General features: G+C 33.5%; 1 protein-coding gene across 3 annotated transcripts in view; it reads right to left on the bottom strand.

Annotated features, from left to right (window-relative positions):
* The window catches only part of LOC145971209 (rho GTPase-activating protein 20), a 266,316-nt gene that overhangs the window by 29,637 nt on the left and 212,751 nt on the right, over window positions 1–23,928 (bottom strand). The window lies entirely within an intron of this gene.

Raw genomic sequence — 23,928 nt, 5'->3', positions numbered from 1 at the left:
TAGCAAATATGTATTAATGATCTATGAAAAATACACTAATAAATATGAAAGCGAAATTTATTCGCAGATATAATTATCAAATAATTATTTGCATTTAAATGTTACAACTTACACATTAAATAGTAGCTGAAGATAGAAAGCGCTGTATGAAAATGTAATAAATAATGTAACGAATAAGAATCTCGAATAAAAAAATGTATAAAGATAAAATGTGAATGTACAAAGGAATATGAAATGATGAAAATACACTAATGCTTCACGAGTAAAAGCCTAGAAAAATTAGTATGCATTGAATTCATGGACACGGGAATAAAAATAGCACACAGTTCCATTAATACTATTAGCTTATCTCTAAGCTAGATAGATAATCGAACCGTGTGTACACAGTGACGATACTTCGTTAATCAACTTCTAACGAGTGACACGAATGAACTTCGGCTACAAGGCTACGGAATCGTGTCGAGGTGAACGACATTCCGAGGCGATTTTATGAAACTGAGCCGAAAAATTTTTATGCACCGCGCTTGTCGTAAAAACTGACGATTATTTCAGTCGTGTTGCGTCGAAATATATGACAGAGATAATCCTGACATGCAGATAAGCTGTTTGGGAAGTTATATAATACGCATCGTTAATTTGCTATATAAAGATATAAATCTGATAATCCAACTTTTGAGAATATATATATATAAGTACATTATTAGATTGTTTAGATTTACATTATTGTTATTATATTATTATTATTAAACAAATTTCGAATTATTCGCGTAATTATTTTTATTAAACTTATAAAATTCTGAGATTAATTTTCGCATATATTTTAATTCTGTATAATTTAATTTTGAAAATAAAGTCTCACGTGTTAAAGAATATATTTCATCGACACAAGTTGCTTGACAGAAAAATAACTCAGAATCTTCTCATTTCCACGTTATCTATAAACGAGCGCCTTTAATTTCCATAAGTAGAATTTTTTCCATGAAAAGTAGTAAAGAGTTATATAAATAGCACGTTACACATAAGAGAATAAAAGTGCAACGAAAGATAACCTTTGTCATTTCTTCGAGTGATATCACTGCATAATTATTGAAGCATATATATAAACGAAGAAATTCACTGATTTACTTCTGTTTAAAATTAACTAGAAATTCTGATAATGACGATCATAAAAAGATTCGTACGAGATTTCTACAATTTAAAAAAAAAATAATATAATATGTAAATGTGAGAGGTTTAAATAATTAAAATCAAATGTTTATGGAACGAATTCTTTGGGCGGAATTTTAAATGAGATATAAGAGATACGCAAGTGAAATAAAGCAAGAAGAATCTTGCTTCGCGGCCGTCATAAATGTGAAGTCAAGTTCATTGTCACGTACGAGTGTGTAAGAGCCACCTTCTCTCTCTCTCTCTCTCGCCCTCGTCGCTTCTCGCTCAATCGGAATCAAATCGTCCGCATCCACCGACGATTCATTCATTTACCCCTCGTCTTGAAATTTATGAACGAATAGTCGCTACGCCATTAATCATCGCGCTCGCATTCGCGTTCGTTTATTCGAAAAAAGCCGCGCGCCGACTGTATTTCTACAGTCGTGCATATTGATTTATGGGTCGGTCTCGTATCACTTGTGCAACTTGCTCGTCCTTTTCTACGCACCGCGGTAGAGAGATTCCGCGATTGCATCCGCGCAATTATAAGGACGACTCGTGCTTTTCAGCGGCGCATCCTCGCGTTCCTCGACGCCCGAATCAATTTCAATGCGAACCGAGTGGTCCTCTTAAGGGGGGAAATACATTTACAACTTTCAAAAAATGAATTTTTTTTTGCATAATATGTTGGCTTAGCATTTCAAGAATGTAATCCCAAAATTTTAAATCGAAATTCGAAATAGTTTGGAAGTTACAGCTGTTGAACGGGACGCGCCTCTTGAGGCCTGGCAGCGCGCCGTAGATATACGGGCGCGCTCGGCACAGAGCTCCCTTTCTTTTATTATCTCCGCCAATTAGCAACACTCGTACGCTATCGGGCTCGTGTGTTATCGCATCCCGTCCGGAATGTTCAATTGTTTATGTTTAGCAAGAGAGCGTTGGAACTCGTTTTACATTCAAGCGTCGTCAGTTTCGCTCCAAAATTCAGTCTGTTCAGACGTATTTTTTGAGAATTTTGCCAGATATTTTTGAGTAAATTAAAATGTCGTATCCGAAAGGTAATAAGGAAACATCGGATCGCCCATCAAAGAGACGCAAAAGAATATTTTTCGGTAACCAGTTTACTAAAAAAAGTGATAAAAGTGAAGAGGGAAGTTCAAGCGTGAGTGCTAAAAAAATTTTAACCGCTAAGAAGGAGCAACTCATTGAAGAAAATCAGTTTTACGAAGAAGCAGAAGGAATGTTATATGGCCCTGGAATTGCTGATTAGCCGGTGAGTTGGAAAAATCATGTAGTTTTCTCGAGTCAAAACTTTAAACACGTTTTTCTCGAAACGTGATTTTTCAAACTGGCGTGACGTGTAGCTCAAAAACTATTTAACCAATCATTCTGAAATTTTTACCATATCTTTATAATACTATTACCTTATCGATGAACCTAAATGTTTTTAAAAAGAATAAAAAAAATAGTTTTTTATCGCAAAAAAAACAAAAAAAAGCCTAAAAAATGAATTTTTATTTCAAACGCATATAAATATTGCAATTTTCAATTTTTTTAATCATATTTAGGTTCATCGACAAACTATGGGTATAAATAATAAGTTTCTTTTTGTTTTTTATGTTTCAGAAGTTTACAACAGGCGGTATGCGTCACGCCGTTTTTCTCCTCCGGCGCAGACCTATGGTATTCACACTCCAGCCAAGCCGCCATTTTTAAAAATAATATAATATAAAAATTCATGTTTGTTCTTTTATATATGTCTAAATAAATCCCAAAGTTTCAAAAATGTACCCCTCTTTTTTTCTATCCAAAAAAATTCACGAAAATCATGTAAATTTCTAGCTTCTAAATGTATTTCCCCCCTTAATCGACCGTGTGGTCTCCGCACTCGCGAGCTACGCCCTCGTTAATCACGCCGCTTTTAATTTAACAACGAGATCTATGCGCGCTCGAAACGTGTAAATTGATTTCTTCCATAAGAGACGCAAGTGTCACACTTGAAGCGAAGAAACGATAGCGTGGACGAATCACGTTCTCCGATTTATTCGACAATCGTCTCACGTTTAATATATTAATTATTAAAATAATAATTAATAATAAAATAATAATTAAATTACATTAATTAAACAATTATAATTATAAAAAATTATAATAAAAAATGATAATATATTTTCATAATATTTTGTTATGCTACTATATTTAGAGTACATATTACTTTATAATAATAATGTTAGAGAAAACTGGTCCCTGTAATAAAAATATTTTTACCTGAGTAAATGCTATTTTTTTACGATCGGTTATCGCACGAACATTCTGTGCTCCCGTCTAACACTTATAATTAATCTATCCACAAATCGATTTAAAGTCAATTGCCTATTCGCGATGTCGAACTGCACGCGAGCGTCGCGCTCTCATTAATCAATACTGATTCCAGGCGAAAAATCGATGGATTTATTTTATGTAAGAAAGCGTACAACTTATAATTAGACAAATACAATTTCGTGTCTTACAACGCTCGCTCCCGAGAGAGCGAGACCAACGCGACCAACATTCTCGTCGCATAACACATTTTCAGATATTTACGAGCAGGACGATCGCGTGCAGAGATTAAGAAGTTTTAAGATTGTATCTATTTTTTTTAATGCGCGCTTCGCAAAGCGCGATTGCTTCGTGCAAATACATATACAGGTGAAATAGCCGCGATGATTGCGCGAACGCCACGAATCATTCCGAATCAATGGCGAATACCTAAGCGTTTTATAACTCGTCGCGAAATTTATGAAACCTGTTCTCATTAATCGATATTACGCTCCGATTCAAGAAATGCACGCGTACAGATGCTCGCGATTACTGCACACCCGGTTGTAATTAACCGTGGCAAATTGCGAATTTACGACGTACATTCAAACACTTTGAAAAGTCATCGCGAATTACTTTAATTACCCGAAGCATCGAGCGCCGGGACATGTTTAAGCAACTCCTCAAGTGCTCGCGTTTACTTCATTTTTTGTCAATTTCATGTATGAAATTAAATTTATAGAATTTCACGAAAGCAGATGTACTCGTAATTATCGTAATGTTCCTTCCTCTTCGTACGCACAGTAGCAAATTAACGATACTATATTTACCGATGCGTTATCAATCGCCCCGACGCCCATCAACGATCATCCTTCTCAGCCTCGTTCTAAGCGCAATACGACTATCGCGGTATCGGCCATTGAAATCGCACTGACAACAAATCATCTCGAATCAATCCCCTCCCGAGAGCGATTTCATTATCCCCGGGTATTGATATCGTCTCGCGCGCGAAACGCGTACGAGACGCATGCTCTCATTAATCAACGGCGGCTTATAGCTAGCCCGGACTCATTCTTCGTTCAAAAGAACGTTACGCTCGCATAATTGCCTAGCTCGAGCAGGCCGATGCGGCATAATTTCGATTTCCATACGGGTGTGGTACGGGGACGATGAAAGAAGCGCGCGCGAGCGTCCTTGCGGATGCTCCTCACGAGATACGAGAGAGGAGAGGATTATCCCGCACGTCCGGCGATTCCTGATTTATGAGCCGAGCGCCAAGTTTTCAAAACTTATCTATCTCCCCCTTCTATCGTCCCTCCTTCTCTCGAAATGGCTCTTCTTCTCTTCTATGTACGCAATTATTACCGAGGTGCCCTGTCTCTCTTTCTCTTTCCTTCTCTCTCTACGTGTTCAATTGCATCTTTCAACAGGCCGCGCGCGTTCGCAGCCAAATGGCTCTCCATCTAACTACGCTTTTCCACCGTCCTTTTACTCGCGGTTTACTAGCTAAGAATGAACGGGACTCGAGCTAGTTTCTCTTTATCGTTCTTCTAACATCGCTCGATAGCTGTAACAACGATGCTTAGAGCAGTGACTTGCAACTGACTAGTAAGATTTCAGATCTTTATGTATACAGGGTGTTTCTTAATAAGTGCGAAAAATTTTAGGAAATGATTCTTTGTCGAAAATTAAAAATTAGGTTTTTATTTTTTAGGTTTATAGGTTTTTATTATAATTTTGTTTTTGTTCCAATTTTTCTAACATTTACTCTAATTTTATTTTTATTTTAAAATTTAACTTCTCGTAATTGGAAACTTATGCTATTTAGCATCGTGCTGTGCACGATAACGTATTTTATTTTTCTTGAAAACTACTGATTTTATGAGAAAAATAAAAGAAATAAAAAAATTTCTAAATAAATCAAACTTTTTAATGCATATTTTTAAATGATCATATTCCGGCCTATTAAAAAGTTCTAATAAAAAATTGAATAGGGGTTGCTAGTTTTATCCTCTTATAACAATACGGGATGCTGAAAAAAATATTAATAAATAACCTTTTTCCTAGTAGAAAATATCCATCTAATTTTATTTCTTTAACTTGTTCCACATTTGAGAAAAAAATAAAAACCTAATTTTTAACCGCATTTTTGGAGGAGTGTAACTCCACAGGGAGGAATGTAAGAGTATATGTTTATATGAAAAACCCTTCATAATTTTCGACAAAGAATCATCTCCTAAAATTTTTCACACTTATTAAGAAACACCCTGTATAAAAATATATTAAAATTTTCCCAATAAATCAAAACTATACGTAGATTATTCTTGCAATTTTGTAAAGTTATTAAAGATATATTCAATTTATCTAAATTATAAAATTGCCTATAATATCCATTTATTGAAATATTACGAAATATCACGAAATATCATGAAATATCTTTAATTAATTTTACATAAATTTCAATTTTTAAAATATTACCATTTTAATATATCACAATCTTAACTTGTAATATAATCTTGAAACTTGAAATTGTTCAATGCATTTACAAGTGTGTGCATATGTACTCTTTTTCTCTTTCTTGTATTATTATTTGTCTTGTATCGCATAAATGAACGGAAAATCGATGCGTAATAAGAAAAGTGCAGAAATGTTGATGTTCCTCGATGTTACCAGAGAGCATTAAATCGTTCAATTCCAAATAATGTCACAGATGCAACGAAGTGTGTGTGCGGTACGTACGATTAGCAATGTTAATCAGACGCGGATTTGTCGGGGCGTTTAATTAATATGAATGGTATAAAATGCGCACGCTGCTGGAAGCACGGAATGACGTGACGTTGCTACAACAGCCGCGCATCCAGAAGAACCTGCTCCGAGGCAAGCGAGATCGAGGAGCAAACACGTTTGCAAAATTAATGGGACTCTACAAGATGCAACCAAGTCAATAGCATCGTTTAGAAAATACCCTGGTAGGTACACACGATCGATCGTCAAGTATCAACTCCTGTGTGATTTCAAAGAAATCGGCTAATAGCCCATACCTGCCAGCGTCATTCCCTTCAGTCGATGCCTATTGCGTGAATGCGCCTCTTGTTGCGTAATACGTATATAAGGCTGCCTAGTCTTAAAATATACGCGCTGCGAGCCCGATGCGAACGAGATCTCGCAGAGATGTAGAACGCGGTAATGCGTGCCCTAAAATATTCGAATTGGCATTAAAAACCTCTTGCGAAGTCGTTTAACGAATCAGATGAGTTTCTTCATTAGTTTGATTAATGCTGCAATTTGCAAGTCTAAAAACTAGTTTCAAGATCAGTAATTTTAATGACAATTTTAACCGACTTCTTCTAAGTTTGATAATGTTTTAAGATAAAATAAATAGGATTAAATTAATATCCATTTGTTGGCAAAATAAATCTTCATAATCAAATAAGTGTAGTTTTTTAATTACATATCATTATTATCAATATCATTAATATATATAATCCTGAGGATAATAATCAGGAAATATAATATACTTTCAAAATGTTTAAAGATTAAAGATCATTTTTTTTTTAAATTGTATTGCAATTATACTAATAATAATAATCTTTTGAATTTTATGATTTTATAAAATATAAAATTTTTTTACATAAAAATATTGATAATATTCTTCTTTTAAATATAAACAATAATACAAGATACTAATTATTCCAATTTAACTTGCTTTTAGTTGCTTTAACGTTTAGCTTGCACAAAATAATATTAAACTTTATTACGCACTCACATGATAATCGAGGAGAATGAAAGGATTACGATCAGCACGATGATCGAATGGAACAGTGCAATTTGATCTTAGGACGAATCGTTTCAATGACGATCGATTTGCGATCACTCTCGATCAATTTCTATTCTTGACGTACCATCTAATGCTCCATTAAAGCATGTGAGGTAATCGAGGATAAGTGCGAGCGTCCATTGATACGATGGCACGCTTTGCAAATCGCTTTCGCGATCGAGACGAAGACCGCAAAGTGGCCTTTCTTTCTCGTTTCCGATCGATCGCGCTCGAAGAAGAATAAATTGCAAAATTTCTCGATGACTAGCTGAAATAATTAGAATATCAGGCTGCTGTGTTTGTCATTTCCTCTTTCTCCGGCACTTCGATTTCGATTAAGCAAAGCCACGTGAATGCATGATGATGTGCATCTTCATACCTCGAGACGAATCACGGGTCAATGAACTGTGAAAGCATTCGCCACAATAGTGATCGATCGATTCTCGCGAATAGTTGACTTGACGAATAAATGCGAGATTGTTTTTTGCTTACCTACGTCAATTAACAGACCTTCCCGGACATAACGAATTTGCTTTTCTATAATAAAGCGATGATGCAACAGACAATTTTATTCCTACCATGTTTTCTAAATGTAAGAGTTCTATAGCGGAAAGATAACTTTTGAAAACAAAATTGATTATTTCTTGCATAACTGCGTACAATTGCGAGCACGCTAAGCTTAGTTCAATTTTCCAGTCACTGGCAATGTACAAATATACCAATTTCTGAATCTTTAATGAACACGTTTCTTTAAAATCGTATGATCTCTAAGTAAAAAATTAAAACTCAGCAGAATCAGTATACTATGTCAAATAAAAATTAAACATGTTAACGCACATTGATAAATTGTACATTTCAAAATCTATTTTTAGAATTTACAATTCAAAAATGTTTAGAAAACTGGAAATACATAATTATAATTTTAAATGTAATATCATTATTTCGCAAAAAGCTTTTTAAATCACATCAATAATAATATAAAAAACTTATAAATATATTATAAACATATTTATGAGCACATTTATGACTACAGCAAAGGATAATATATTTTTTCAAATAAATAAATATTTATATAAACGCGCTTCTTTCTTGAGATTTTTTTCGTTTCTCTCGCTCTTACTAGTAATTCTTACTAATAATTCTTTATATCAAATTTTTATTTTTTTACTCACCACTATATCAATGCAATTAAAAGATCAAGAAATATACAACAGCTTACCTGCAACAGAAAAAACAAGATTCACATTATTTTTTATTCGATTGTTAAAATAGATGGTTAATTTATAGCCATTTGCGCATAAAATTATTATTAAAATTTGAAATAAATATATGTAAAATTTAACGAGTTTTACTTCTAGTATTATTTAACATTTCAAAAGGACCAGCAAAATGCCAACGTGTTCTTCATCTATCTAAAACAAACAAGTATAAAAAGAAAAGAAACTTGTACAATGGACGTTTAAAAGAACATTACTATCTTCGATAACTGTAGGTCTGCACGATTTCACAAGTTTTCCTCGAATGATAAGATAGAAAAATCAAATACACGTTACATATTTTATAAATTCTTCGTATACCTCGTATACATCTTCGTACATATCAAATAATAAAACTACAATTATATTTTCAATATCAATATCTTTTTTAATTTATCCTTATTTTTTATTTTATTATTTTATTTGTCGGTATATTTATAAGAAATTCTTTTTTGGAATATTATATATATTGTTATTTTTAAGCTGTTTGTGTTTATTTTTAAAAAATTTTTATATTATATCTGACAGAATAAAAATTCATACGTTTGACTTTTCTTACAAACTTTACCACTTTAACATTAGTAATCATTTGTATTGTAATTAAATTTTTTCGTGTAAAATAAATCTAGAATTAATACACCAGGCTTTTAAGCCCTTTGAATATTAATAAAGGGAAACCAACAAATTTTTCCTAAACGAAACTTCAAGATTCTTAAAAGACTTAAGAAGTAAGAGTAGTTTAAGCTGTCAAGATTGTATAAATTCTTGAAATATTTTCAAGACTTTTCCGCTTTCGACAGATTCGAGACTTTCGTCATATGTACGAAATGATCCGAAGCGCTCGTTAGCCAGTCAGTACTTCGTGGTCGACTCGATATAGACGATTATGCGCATCCTTTCGTTAAGCGCGAAAATCACTTCGCGGCGTGTGTAACACACATCGGGGATTTCAATAAATAAGACCCGTAGGCATTCCCCGGTCCGACGTCGGCTGTAAAGAGCCGATAAGATCGGTAGCTAAATAATCACCTTGACTGTTACGATCGTGATGCACATTTTCGTGACGCGCGTGTGAGTACGCACGTACGCAGAAGGGGGGGGGGACAGCAGAAGGAAGAGGGGGAGGGAGGGAGAGGAAGAGTTAATGAAAAATCACGTTTATATACGCACTATAGCACCGGTCGAGATTTATCTGCCACTTATCGCGACGTATGCCAGAATCACACTGACTTTTTAGATGCCTGACTGTGCTTGCGACATCTGGTAAAGAGGCGAGCTCGAGGAGGGATGAGCTCTTAACCACTCGATTGGAGACCTTTCGAGACTTTTCTTCGCTCGGGCCAGCCCTTTGTGGGTTCTCATCTTTAACCTTGACACATCATGCTTCTATGTTACTCATTCGACTGGAATTTTGGAATTTATTTTGAAATGTTATCTCTCTATTCTTAATAATCGAGTTTTTAAGTCTATTTGTTTGCCTGTATTAATGTAATCTTACGAATCAATAAGTTTATATTATATTATTATATTTTATATATTAATTTATATTTTTATTTTTATTTTAATTATATTATTATATTATATTATTATATTTTATATTAATTTATATTTTATATTATTTATATTTTACATATTTATATTATTTATATTATTTATATTATTTATATTATTTATATTATTTATATTATTTATATTTTATAATTTATATTATTATATTATATTATTATATTTTATATTAATTTATATTTTAATTTTTCTATTAATTGTCTAATACTTAAAATAAAAAGCAAAACTCTATGTACATAAAATATATATAACACACATATAAATAAATATTACAAATAATAAGAAGCTAATAAAAGGGGAGAAGAAGAAATAGAAGAGGTAAAAGAAATGAACTACCTAGGTTACATTATGCAAAAGAACGGCGGAGCGGAGAAACATATAGTAGAAAGAATGAGAAGAGCGATGGTGGCGATGAAGCAGACCTGGAGCATAGGAGAAAGGATATTCGCGGACGACTACGAAAGAAGAATAAAGATGTTTAATGCGTTAGTAGGAAGCGTGGCTCTATACGGGGCAGAGATATGGGGATGGGGAAACGAAGAAAGGATGGAGAAAATAAAGAGGAAATATATAAAATGGATACTGAAACTAGACAGGAGGACACCAAACTACATACTGGAAGAAGAAACAAAAATGAAGGAACTGAGAACGGAGGCCATAAAAAGAGCAATAAAATATGAAGAAAAGGCAAGGCAATCGGAGAAGAAGATAATAATAGAATGTATGAAAGAAATAGAGAAAAGGAGAGAAAGTGGAGAAGAAAGTAAATGGGAAAAGAAAAGGAGAAGGATACTAGAGGAGGCAGACATGGGTAAAGAAGAACTGAAAAAGAAGAGAGAAGAAGGGGAGACAGAGATATCCGAAAAGATAATGGAAAGAATTGAAGAACGACAAAAAGAAGAGAGGAAGAGGAAAACAGAGGATTCAAGATATAACGATATATATAAAAAGATAAAGACAGAAGGAGTACCGAATTATCTGAAAGGAAAAAAGAGTAAGAAAGATAGGAGCAGAATTGCAAGATATAGATGTGGTAGCGAAGTGAGAGGAGGATACTACTGGAAGGAGGAGTCAGAAAGAGAATGCAGGATATGTGGAAAAGGAGAAGAAAGCCTAAAGCATGTACTAAAGGAATGCGAAGCAACAAAAGACGAAATATCAATGGAAGAATTCTTGAGCGAAGAGGGAAACGGATTGAATATAATGAGAAAAATAGACAAGATACGAGAAGAGAAGAGGACGGAGAAGGCGGATAAAACCATCGCAAGTCAAGGAAACCCGAGGTGCAACGAAAGATAGAGACAAGAAGTAATAATGACTAAGAACAACAACAAAATAGGAAGCCAAAGAAGCCAAAGAAACCAAAGATACCAAAGATACCAAAGATAATAAAGATAGAACACAAAGAATTACTAAACTACAAAGGGAGATCTAAGAGTTTTTACACACTCCATATAACATATAATACATAACATTTAACATTTTACTCATTTAGACTAGATTAGATTAGATAGGAGCTAAGACAGATAATGTTTTAATTTTATATATTATATCACATTTTATATTTTATATTTTATACGTTAATGAATACAAAACTTGTAAAGCTCTGTAAGACTGGAAGTCCATCCAAAGCCGTAAGGCATGGATTAAGAACAATAAATAAATAATAATAAAGAAGCTAATAAAAAAATACTAAGAACATATAGTTTTTTACTTATTTTTTTATACGATATTTTATATTTAAAATATTTTTAAAATATTTTAATATTGTTCTTACATATATATTTCTATATCTACTTCTATATTTCTCTCTCTCTCTCTCTCTCTCTCTTGAGTATAATATATATTATACATATTACATTATTATATATTATATTACACATAGCAATGTAATATAACATAAAGTAAACAATGTGAGAAAGCTATGTATATGCAAATGCGAACCATAAATTTCGTAACCCGAAACAAATATAAATTAGACGTTCATCAGCTGTATCGATTTAAAAGTTTCGTATTTAATACATCGTCATGATGGAGTAAATATTTGCTGGACCCATGCAGACAAATAGGCCCAAATCACTGTGGTCGGTTTGTTCTTGAGCGCCCTTTTGTGGTTCTCAACCACAACGTGCTCGTCAATTCGCTCGCGGGCGATGCAGCCGCTCGCGAAATCCGCCGTTTTTGTTGCATTCCGAGGATGCATAACGGAACGTAACACCGCCAATCGACAGATCACCGTTAAAGCTTAAAGTACATATGCGCGGCATAATTAGCGACGTTTTTAATCGGGTCAGCTACACACGTCATCGCGAACGCAATGGAATATTGTGCAACGTAGCGTTTGGCCAAAGTGAAAATTTACTGACGCAGAAATTATTTCACTTATCGCGGATCGGAATAAAAATAAATGACGGAATAATTCTGACATAATTTCAACAAAAACACGGCGATTGTTAGAAGTGTAATGTTTCTGCCCCCAAGAAAATCGCAGAGCTTCTGGTCTCATTCTAAAATTCTTACTTTATTCATTTTCCTAGAAAAATATTAGCTTTAAAAGCTCTCAAAAATAAATTCTGTAATTCTTGAGTATCATTTTTAATAACGATAATAAATCTTTTAATTTTGCAGATTTGAAATGCTTTATAAATCGAAGAGAGAACCTCTGGAAAGCTGCTGCTTCATATGTGGCTACCTGGTAAAAAGTAACATACAAGAAGGAAAAAGCAACGATTTTCCCATCCATTCTGTCTATATGTGTAGTGTTTAAACAGTTGTACTGACAACCATTTACTTCACGAAGCTATTATCGATTTCTAAATGTAAATTAATTATCCCTCTCTGTATTCTCATTATTTTATGCACCGTACAGCTAGTTGTTTCATTCATATGCATGGCATTTTTCTTGTTTCTTAAATATTAGCATTGTTAAAGTTACGTTTCTTATCATAGACCTAATTGTTCAGCTATACAATAGCACGTACGTCGTAACTAACGAAGATTTTTAAGCATAAAATGATAATGGTAATAATATGTACATAAATTCATTGATAAATTTTTTTTGCATCATATAACACAGTGTGGCCCAATTATTTCTAGGCAAATTTCATTAAAAATTTCTGATCTTTCTCCATTTCTATTATTTATTTTTAAATTGGTCATGATTATCATAATTTCCTCATACTTTATTATTCATAGATTTATAATTCATATAATTTCAAGTTGCATACAATAATTATTATTTCGCGTTAACCAAATAATCCGTTTCGTCTCATAAACCGATGTATCGTATGAATTAGTTTATTAAGAAAATTTCAAAGACATAAATGATATTTATGCTCGTGGATATTCCATTTTCAACAAAGATAAAACCTTTTCCACGAAGATCCCGGGTTCTCTATGGTTTAAAATCAACTCACACGTGAGGGAGGAACATAAAGTATACAACGGATTTTACGGCAATTTTTATAGGTTCTTCTGATGACATTAAAAGCATATGTTTTGTTCTACCTCTTCGACTCCCGCATGTCCATGAGTTTTGTAACGTTCTTTCGGATAACGATAGAGAAAAAAAAAAGAAAGGAAGAAAGACGTCCCAGTTCGACAGAATGGAGTTTAAAAGCTTCTCTCCATCCTACCTTTTCTCCCCTGTCTCGAGCTCGTAAAACGTAATACAACCAGCACCATCGATTTATATCTGCCATATTACCACCGAATTCTCGGAGCTACATCGATTCGATAGCGGAGAAGTCTTTGTAAAGTGAGAAAAAAAAGTATTAGGATGAAAACGAATATTTTGGTAGCTGCGTTATAAATTTTTACACATGTTAAAAACACTCTGCATCTGGCTTCCGTTTTAGAAATATGTAGAAATTACCTTGACATTATATTGAAGAAAAAAAATTTGTAAAAAACATGCTAATTACAATATTATGCATTAAACATAATTTTATTCATTATTTCCATTATATTAGTTCTATAAGAAATCGCATCGTACACAAATTATTTATTTTTAATTGATGTTATTTAATCGTAATATAATAATAGGATAACGTAATGTGGAAATTTGTTTATCTTACTTCTCACTACTTTTTTTACGCGCATAGCTTTGAATATTAAGTCAAAAAAAAAAATTGTTGAATGTTATATACAAAGTGCCTACGTGACCCCAGTCACGTTATCCGAAGCTTTAATACTCTCGAAAAAGAAATCCCTTTCGAGGCTCGATATTCAGCTTGGAAACACGAGACATCGCAGTGAACCAGTCCATCGAACCCAATTCATCGTCGTACCAGTTTAGATTTCGATGGCAACAAGTGCTGATACTTTTAATCCCTCCTGGCTCGAATCGGGTCCTTGTCTTCGTGCATTCCAAAATGACTTCTCACGCGGTCATGTGATCATTTATAAAAGATTGCTTTCGCCGAAAACTCAATTTTCTCGCCATGAACGCTGCATTTGACAAATCTGATCGATAGATATAGAAATGCAAAAAAAAAAAACTAAAAAAAATCCGGAGATATCCGCTAATTCGATGACAAATCTGACATTGACTCTTATTAATAAATTTAAAAATCATTTAATTAAATATAAGAATAAAAAGCAACATGCATATATATATATATATATATATATATATATATATATATATATATATATATAGAGAGAGAGAGAGAGAGAGAGAGAGGGAGAGAGAGAGAGAGGGAGAAAGAGATAACTTATAATTTCTCTTTATTAAGAAAAAATGTAAAAATTAGTGCTGACAAACACTATATGTTACATTATAATAATGCAATATACAATTACTTTCTAAAAATCTCGTATATATAATTACAAATATAATTATATATAGCATATAATTTCTTTGTGCTCCTATAATATTATCTACATGTAAATTAGTATTCGCGAAATAATCTGTTTAGATGCCAAATAAAAATATACTCATAATGCTAATATAGGGCCACTGTTGCATTCTCGCCGTCCATTTAAAGAACGCGCGAGCAAAAAGACGCACGTCTTTCGCACACAATCGTACACACAAGCATACACAAGGAGTTTGCAATAGTTTAAATTCATTACTGCACGCCCGTCCCAAGTGAAAATCAAACGGGGTGGCAAGAGGGGGACACGGAGAGGTATCCTATTATCACGGCACGTTATCGTTAGGCAAATTTATGATCCGAGCTTGTAATCGTCCGACTTCATCCGTACGTCGATTTATCACCTTTAAGTCCGTAATTACAGCTCGATTGTTTCTCTCCCGGATATCCCTTTACCCTTCAATCGGATGTCTGACCACATCTATGCAACGAAACTGCGTCGTGTCTTGCTGCAACGCAATTATGCATCGAGTATGCATCAGTTGCAGTCCATAAAGAGAGGATCATATGTACAAGAAATTTCATTCCTTTCTCAAGTACTTTTTTAAGAGATTTCGATGATACTTTTCACAATGTTGTAAAAGTACATAAAAGTTTTACGATATAATAAAATACAAGTAGTTATTTATTTTATAAAAAATATATTTTAAATGAGCAAAGCGTGGCACAGAGTCTACAAAGCCGAAGGTCCCGGGTTCGATTCCCGGCAGAACCGAAAAATTGTATACGCTCTCCAAAAATCACCGAGAAAATCTTGCCATTTTTCTAATATAACCGTTCGGAATTGGCATTAAACACTGTAGATCCCACATATGTGTGATAATCTAAGAGCGCAACACAAGTATATAAAAAGAAAGATCACGTTCGAATAAAGAACTAAGGAGGAGGGTATTTGAAATACCTCTGTTATTCGAAAATGAGTGAAAAGAGAGTTTAAATGAATTTAAGCGGTGGCACGCATACTAATGTTACACCAACGATGCCTTAAGCGGAGTAACGGATGGAGAGAGAGAAAAATGAGGCACAGCGCACGCAACGTTGCATAATGCGGGTGCAACGGCTGTGATAGATAAGCTATGCGGCATGGGTTAATTCGTGGATTCATCACGGAGGATCTGGCGGACGGGATCCGCCACACCACGCCCGACCATGGTAGAGAGGATCATCGACGAATGCACTCGAGGCGAGCCTCTCTCGTGCCATGCCTCTAATCTTAATTATTGCGTGAGCCTTGAGCCGTCACGAATACCTCTACGAAGTCGTGTCTACTATATCTCTTGAACTAATTTTCGTCGATATATTACCCTAGAGAGAACGATAATAACAGATTCTGAAGGATCTTCATGAATTTTTACATTATATTTAAAATGTTCCGTATAAAAAAGGGAAATGTCTCTATAAATATACAGGGTGTACCAAAAGTCTGGAAATGGTCAAATATTTCATAAACTATGCATTTTAGAAAGAAATGTTTCAGACAAAAGTTGTATGGCTTGAAGGGGGCCATAAGATGGTGTCATTGGTTTGACCTTGAAAAGTCGTTTGAAGATCATGCGAAGGTCACATTGAATTTTTTAAATGGAACTCCCTATTTTTTATTACATATTCTTGTAACTTATTTCGAGAGCTTTTCCAAAACACTATAATTAAGTTAGTTTTCATTAAGTACTTTCGAGTTATGAGGCTTGAAATCATTTCTTAATTTTACATAAACCGTAAAATATCTTGTAAAATATTCATTTTTCGATTATCTTACCTTAATACTTTTATGTACAAAATAATGAGAGGAATCAATTGAGGTAAAGAAAACACATAGTTGTTTCGAAGAAAAAAATATGTAATTTGCAATTAACAATTACATATTTTTTCTTAAAAATAACTGTGATACGGTTTATGTAAAATTAAGAAATGATTTCAAGCCTCATAACTCGGAAAGTACTTAATAAAAACTAACTTAATTATAGTGTTTTGGAAAACTCTCGAGATAAGTTACAAGAATATGTAATAAAAAATAGGGAGTTCCATTTAAAAAATTCAATGTGACCTTCACATGATCTTCAAACGACTTTTCAAGGTCAAACCAATAACACCATCTTATGGCCCCCTTCAAGCCATACAACTTTTGTCTGAAACATTTCTTTCTAAAATGCATAGTTTATGAAATATTCGACCGTTTCCAGACTTTTGGTACACCCTGTATATTGGTATTCAAAAATTACATATGTATTTTTATATTCTACATAAAAATATTATTCTACATAATTTCCTAGAATGTCAATGACGTGTCTCAAGGACCATATAAAGGGGAAAGTAAATAAAAGTAAAATTATAAATGAATAAGAATAGGCGTATAAGGAGCAATTTATATCACTCGCTACGTTAAATTATGTTGCTGCGATACTCTCGAATTAAAGTTCGTTGAATCCATACGTTAAATTGATAAAGTCGCGAAGAAGTAAGATACAGACTGCATGATATGGGCATTTCGCAACGTATCCGAGGAGGAACACCATTCCCTCCTCCCGAGCCAAAGCTGTAAGAAAATGGCTTTATTCTTAATTATTGTCTGAGCCTTGAGCCGTCACGAAGATACATATGTATGCATCTGATTACCGCACTAACATCCACTCGTGGCACATTACGATAATATAATTTAAGAAGGTAAACGACATGAAACATTTCATACGGGTGAAAGAATCGTTTACTCATTCATACGGAGAAACAGCGAAAATTATATAATCTATTATCTCAGAACAAATAGTAAAACATATTAAACAAAATTGCGTACGTGAAGATTTTTTGATATTTTATTAATTCACATCGTTTACTAGTATTATATAGTTTTTTACACGATTTTATATGTAAATTAAGGTACTTTATATTATTTTAATTTGCGATCGAAATCTATTAAAGCCCGTATAAATTTCACATATCTTATTCCAGCTACGGAAAAATTACCATATTACTACGTAAAAAGTTGTACCTGGATTAGAAGAGACCGGATAAGATGCGCGCCGAAAGCGTTTATCGTAATTTTCTTAATGCTTATTCGGAGATTTCCGAGCTCGTCACGTAACATCTAAACGAGCTGCGACTCATTCCTGTAGCGAGCGAACGAGCGTGATCTTTAAAAGGAGGATCATCGAAGGAGACACCCGAGGCGCAAAGCTATCTCGGTGCTGCCGTCTCCATATTCTTAATTATTATCCTCGAGCCCTCACGAAAGCACACGCGTGTACCCGACATTTAAATTTAAATTTGCAACATAGTCTCGCAGCACCACGACCGTAATATCGTCGCGATGGTGCTCTTATTTGCACAAGTACTCTATAAATGAGGAGAGTAATTTTGCGATGTCAACACTGTAAGACCGAGCTCTTGCTAAGTCGAGACAACTTTGCGGCACACTTTCATATCGCGAAATTATTGCTACCGCTTAGAAGTAATCACTGCAATATTTGGCTTTAAATATGAGACTCTTTAAAAGGCACGAAGAGACAGTATGAAGAAGATAAAGCTTGAGATAAAGCAATAATTATATCGCGAATCTGATTTCAATTGAGTGTGCCTCCATAAATATAAAATTATGAAGAGAAGAATTATAGATTGCTGTTGAATTAATTTATGATTTGATTTGTTTAATAAAACCTGCTTGAAAATATCGTTTCATGTAAATTCTCGATGATATGCAGTAGTACAATTTTAGTTTGACGTCTCGACAGCTGGAACAGTTACGTATTATATCGGGTAACTGACACTGGCTACGAGCATAAAGACTCGTTTTGTACGACTTCCTTCGTGTGAGTGCGTGCGTGTCCTAAAAAAAAAGAGCGTACTGTATTTCGATTCTCTTTCGGAATACAGAAATTATTCTGACCTACACACACTTACAATGAAGAGAGAATTCGTAACTTTATAACTATAAATACACATGACTCTTTTTTAAAGATCGTATCAAGATCCTTCACATTCAAGTATTATATAAAAAACACGTGAGATGTGTGAGATTAGATTAATACTTATACAAGCACGCAATTTTAAAGTTAATTTATTTTATGTTATCCCGATTTTTTACATATATTTTTATTCGTTTTACGAGTTATAATGGAAGGAAAATAAGTAAAATCCACCAATTGATTAAAATGGAATCAAAATTTTTCTCCAACACAGAAAAAAAGAAAATTCTAAAAATATCTTTAGTTTTAACATGAAAATCTTGAAATGAGATTATATTGCGTTAACTGAAGAAAGCTTGCTTAAATAAATTATTTTATATATTTTTCTTGATTAAACTATATAAAATAATTTATTCAAGCAGTTTTCTTTAGTTAACGCAATATAATCTTATGCTTTTAATATAATCTCAGTTCAAGATGTTGAAACTAAAGATACTTTCGAAACAAGAATTTTCTTTTTTTCTACATACTTATTATCAAAATAAGAGTTGTCATTTTAACGGAAGGAAGATACAAGAAGTTGCAAATCAAATGAGTTTGTATATACTTGTATATTCAAATCATTTTTCTAGTAGTAAAAATGACACGATGGGAGAAATAGGAAACTGCCTTCATTCTTTTATTCTGTCTGATCAATCACGGGCTTGATAGCTCCTCTAATCCGATCGGTAACTTTTTGATTTTAAAGCGTGCTTCCGTCTCCACGGTTGTTTCGCACGAGCGATTGAGCGTGTCCGTTTTGCTCCCTCGTTTCGCTCGCAAAACACGAGGCGAGCGCCTCTTTCGCCCTTTTCTCTCGCGGCCGCGCCGCGTTTTCTCGTTACGTCGAACAAAAAACGGTAACGTCTTTTCAAAACCTGTCTGTGACAGGTATCCATTGACGTACTAATATCACGGCCACTAATACAATGCCGGTAAGACTGAGCCGCGTCATGACGATGCAATTGTATGCATCCTATAGTTTTGCGAATGTATTAAATTAATAGAGACCGCGGCCAGTTGCCGTTAGTCGGCATACTTTTGTTATGCTAAATTGTTAATCGTACGCATGTACGCTTCGCGGTTTGTTAAACAACGCAATTAAGCAAACGTATTCCGCTAGACGAAATATTGCCACGCTCGGACGTTTTATTGTGATATCGTTGATGTAGTAAAAATTACCGAGAAGAGATAGAGAGAAACTTAATTAAGACAACCACCATGAGAATAAGAATAATTAATATTAATTGTTGTATAAAATGTTTGGAAATACATTAGGACTGAAATAATAAATTTATCAAAATTAATTCTGTTTGTGAAATAAGCAAATAAACGCTGTAACCAGAAATTAAATTTATCGATGTAATTAAAAAAAAATTATCGACAAATAAATTAAATAAATAAATTAATTAATTAATTAAATTTATCGATATAATTAAAAAAATCTTATATCTCTATTGACATGTAATATTATAAAAAATAAAAAATTTAATATTTTATATCTTTTATGAATAATGCTAATTGATGAATCTATTATGTATTAATTATGTATTAATAATATTATGTATTAATCTATGTCCAGTGTCAAATATTACGTAAGTATGAGACATATTTTCAAATCTGAATCAACTGATTATATAATAACGAGGGCAATGTTGATGTACGTTGAAAGAGGATTAGACACGGCAGGTCACGAATGGCAACAATTGGTTAAACTAGTTCTGTCGCGGTGACAAACACGTTATGTAACTTATTGAGTTAATTCGTAACGTTACATGGCGAGTGCGGCCTCTCGCAACGATGGCCTAGTATAAATTGCGTAATTTTCTTATTGGCAACGAAGATGATTAACCTGTTTCACGAGTGCAGAAACTGGTTGTCGTGATCTCCTCAATATGTTATAGATAGAAATATCTTGAAGTGATTTTGAGATGTATGTATTCCTACCGTGTAAACTCCCTCTTTCAACTGACTTTTGAGATCAAGAGGAGAGCAAAATCGATAACAAATTGAATAGATAATATTATGCAGATGACAAACAATTATTCTAGATAAATTTTTTAAAATATAATTCATGCTATCAAATATAAATCAAATATAAATCCGACTTGGATGACCTATTTGATTTTATATCAATTTTTTTCACTACTCTCGCATCAAGTGATCGAAAGGAAAATAATGATATTAAATAATGGTGCAAAATTATTCTTTCCTTCCGCCGCTGCAACTGAAATAAATGCGGCACGCAAGAACGAGCTAGAAATTGCGAGTTAAAACGTTGAAATATGGAGGCCATATCTTCATGTTTCACAGTTCTGCTAAGCTGCAGCCTGGACAGGTAGCAGCGAGAAAAGAAGAAAAATGGTAAAAGTACTCGGCGCTGTCAAATAATTCTTCCTCGTTCCTCGCGCATTTTACCGCGTGCACTTGTATATAACGCGCTTTTGCTATACTCCACCGCTTGTGCAATTTTGCCGTTACACCGTCCATAGTACCGTTTCGCGAGAGCATCGCCCAGAATCACGTAATTCGCAAGAAATTTACAAGAATATTACATCCTTGCGAAAAATAAAATTTTAAGAATCGCAACACCATCGTAGAACACGGACGTAAATTTATGTGTTGCATCAAAATTCTCGCTTAGATTAGGTAGGTACCCACTTTGTGGAATCTCTAGATGCACACACAGAAAAAGAGGACATTCTTGTTTTGAAAATATATTTAGTTTTAACATGAAAATCTTGAAATGAGATTATATTGTGTTAATTAAAGAAAAATATAATCGCTTGAATAATTGCTTACTTGAATGAAGCCATTTTATATACTTCAATTAAGAAAAATATATTCTTATGATTTAAGATTTAATTTTCTTGAATGGAAAAGAAACAATGTTAGATAGAAAGTAACATTTTTAAATCAAAGATTATAATTTTCTTAAAGTGGAATTAAATAATTATATATTTTTGAGCTGACAATTACAATATTAAAATAAGACTATAATATTGTTGAAATTTAAAATTATTAAATTCTTCTAAGAAGATTATAAATTGTTGCGTATATACGAAACAATGAACGCGTTAGTTTAAGTATATAAGTTTTGATTTGACATTTATTTTTTTTCTGTGCATATGCGGAAATATAAAACTATTTAGCGGAAATATTTAACTATTTATAAAAAAAAATATATGCGCAAATAATATCATTACAAATTCCGCTTAATCTATTGCCTGTTTGGTAATATCGATATTCTTGATGGTGAAATGCAATTCGATTTAATCCAATGCATAATAAATAATGATGCAAATGAAAAAGTTAACTAGGAAGCAATAATGGATGAAGTTCATTTTACGGTAAGACATTACTCAAGAGGTAGTTTAGCAATAACAATTAATTAATCGGTATGGTATATGCGAGCCCCTGTCGGTGTTGTTTCTATTAAGCTCAAAATCGTGTATAGGATGGAATAAACGCCAGAAAGACCGGGGTTTATAATCGATAGAAAACGAGCTCTATGCCACATAACATGTAATCGCCCTTGCATCACGTTCAACGGTAATCGTAGTAATAGCAAATAAATAGCCACGATCGGTGATTACGTTGTCAATTATCTGAATCTGATTCAAGATATATGTGCACGAAATTTTATATATAAATTATAGCAAATTTTCAATTTAATATTGGAGAAATTTTGTATATTAATAATTTTAACACATGCGTAAATAGAAAAAAAATATTACGCAGCGTTCGCGATGCACGTAAAACGTGTTTCAACTCATTGAAATTCACTCTGGCGTCGTTAGTACATGAATTATGCATATGTACTTTTCTTCTCACAACTCTCTCTACTTCAGTAAATCGATTCATAGCTAAGAAACGCGACTCATTTCGCCTTTATTCTCATTTCCATTTTCGAGAGAGACTTTTCGCTCGTTGGCGAAGATTGGTTGGTCTCTTCTGTGTTCTCTCCACCTCCGTTTCTTCCTTCGGCCTGTCTAAACGGCTTTCAATTCTGCTGCATCGAAAGCACGGTTTCTTTCTTTTACCGTCTCTTCGAATTCCTCCCATCCCCCACCCCTTCATGGTCCCACCCTTCGGCAAATCTCCTCTTCCGCCTTCTTCTCCGGGTTGTCTCGCTCAACTTTGTTACTTCTTACACTCGCGATGTATGGCACACGATCGCAAAATGGCTTCTTCCTGGTCTCTCGTATATATCATCTTCGTTGGTTTTTTTTAAAATTCTTGCGGCTTGGTATTAAGAGCTGCACGAGGGAGAGAAGAGACGCGTGATTTGCGAATCGACGCAATGACTCGCGGAATTATAGGGGGCGATATTTGGGTTGCGTTTCTTACTGCATTTGAAAGAACGACCCGAATATAGTTCCCTGTAATTCAGCGAGTCATGATTCTCATAACAATGTTCGGTATAAACATAACAGAATATTTACTACACTGAGAAAAATCGTTTGATTGTACCAACAAGACGTATCTGATAGAAAGCATTTTGATTAAACCCAGCAGAATTTCTAGTTATCACGATAAGATTCGATTTTTTACAACTAGAACGTTTGATAGAATTTACTACAAGGATTTGGTTAGTATTTTCTAGTTGGATCTATAAAACTTCTTGTTATATTAACTAAACATGGACACAGTGATGCCCTTTTTTTTGTAAATTTAGTATTATTATTTAGAAAATTTGGTAAATTAACAAGAAGAAATTAATCATACTCATCTGGTAATTCCTAAAGGAATTCTGATTTGTCCAACAGACATACTGGTTGAATCAGATTTCTAATTGATACAACCAGATTTTTTCTCAGTGTATCATTTGAAAAATTCATATATATTATATTAATATTATTCTCCTTATATTTATATTATTCTTCTCATTTCTATTTATATTTAGTCACTTATATTCATATTAATCTCCCTTTTCATTTTCCTTTATTTATTAACGAGCATTGTTTACTAGCCGATATTATATTTGCAAAAAATAAATAACAAGAATAATTTTTTGAGCACAAATTTCA

Source organism: Camponotus vicinus, unplaced genomic scaffold, assembly GCF_025532165.1.
Source record: "Camponotus vicinus isolate PSW18456_S1 unplaced genomic scaffold, iyCamVici1.0 SCAF_4, whole genome shotgun sequence".
Classification (NCBI taxonomy): domain Eukaryota; kingdom Metazoa; phylum Arthropoda; class Insecta; order Hymenoptera; family Formicidae; genus Camponotus; species Camponotus vicinus.
This window is presented reverse-complemented; position numbering and strand designations above follow the sequence as displayed.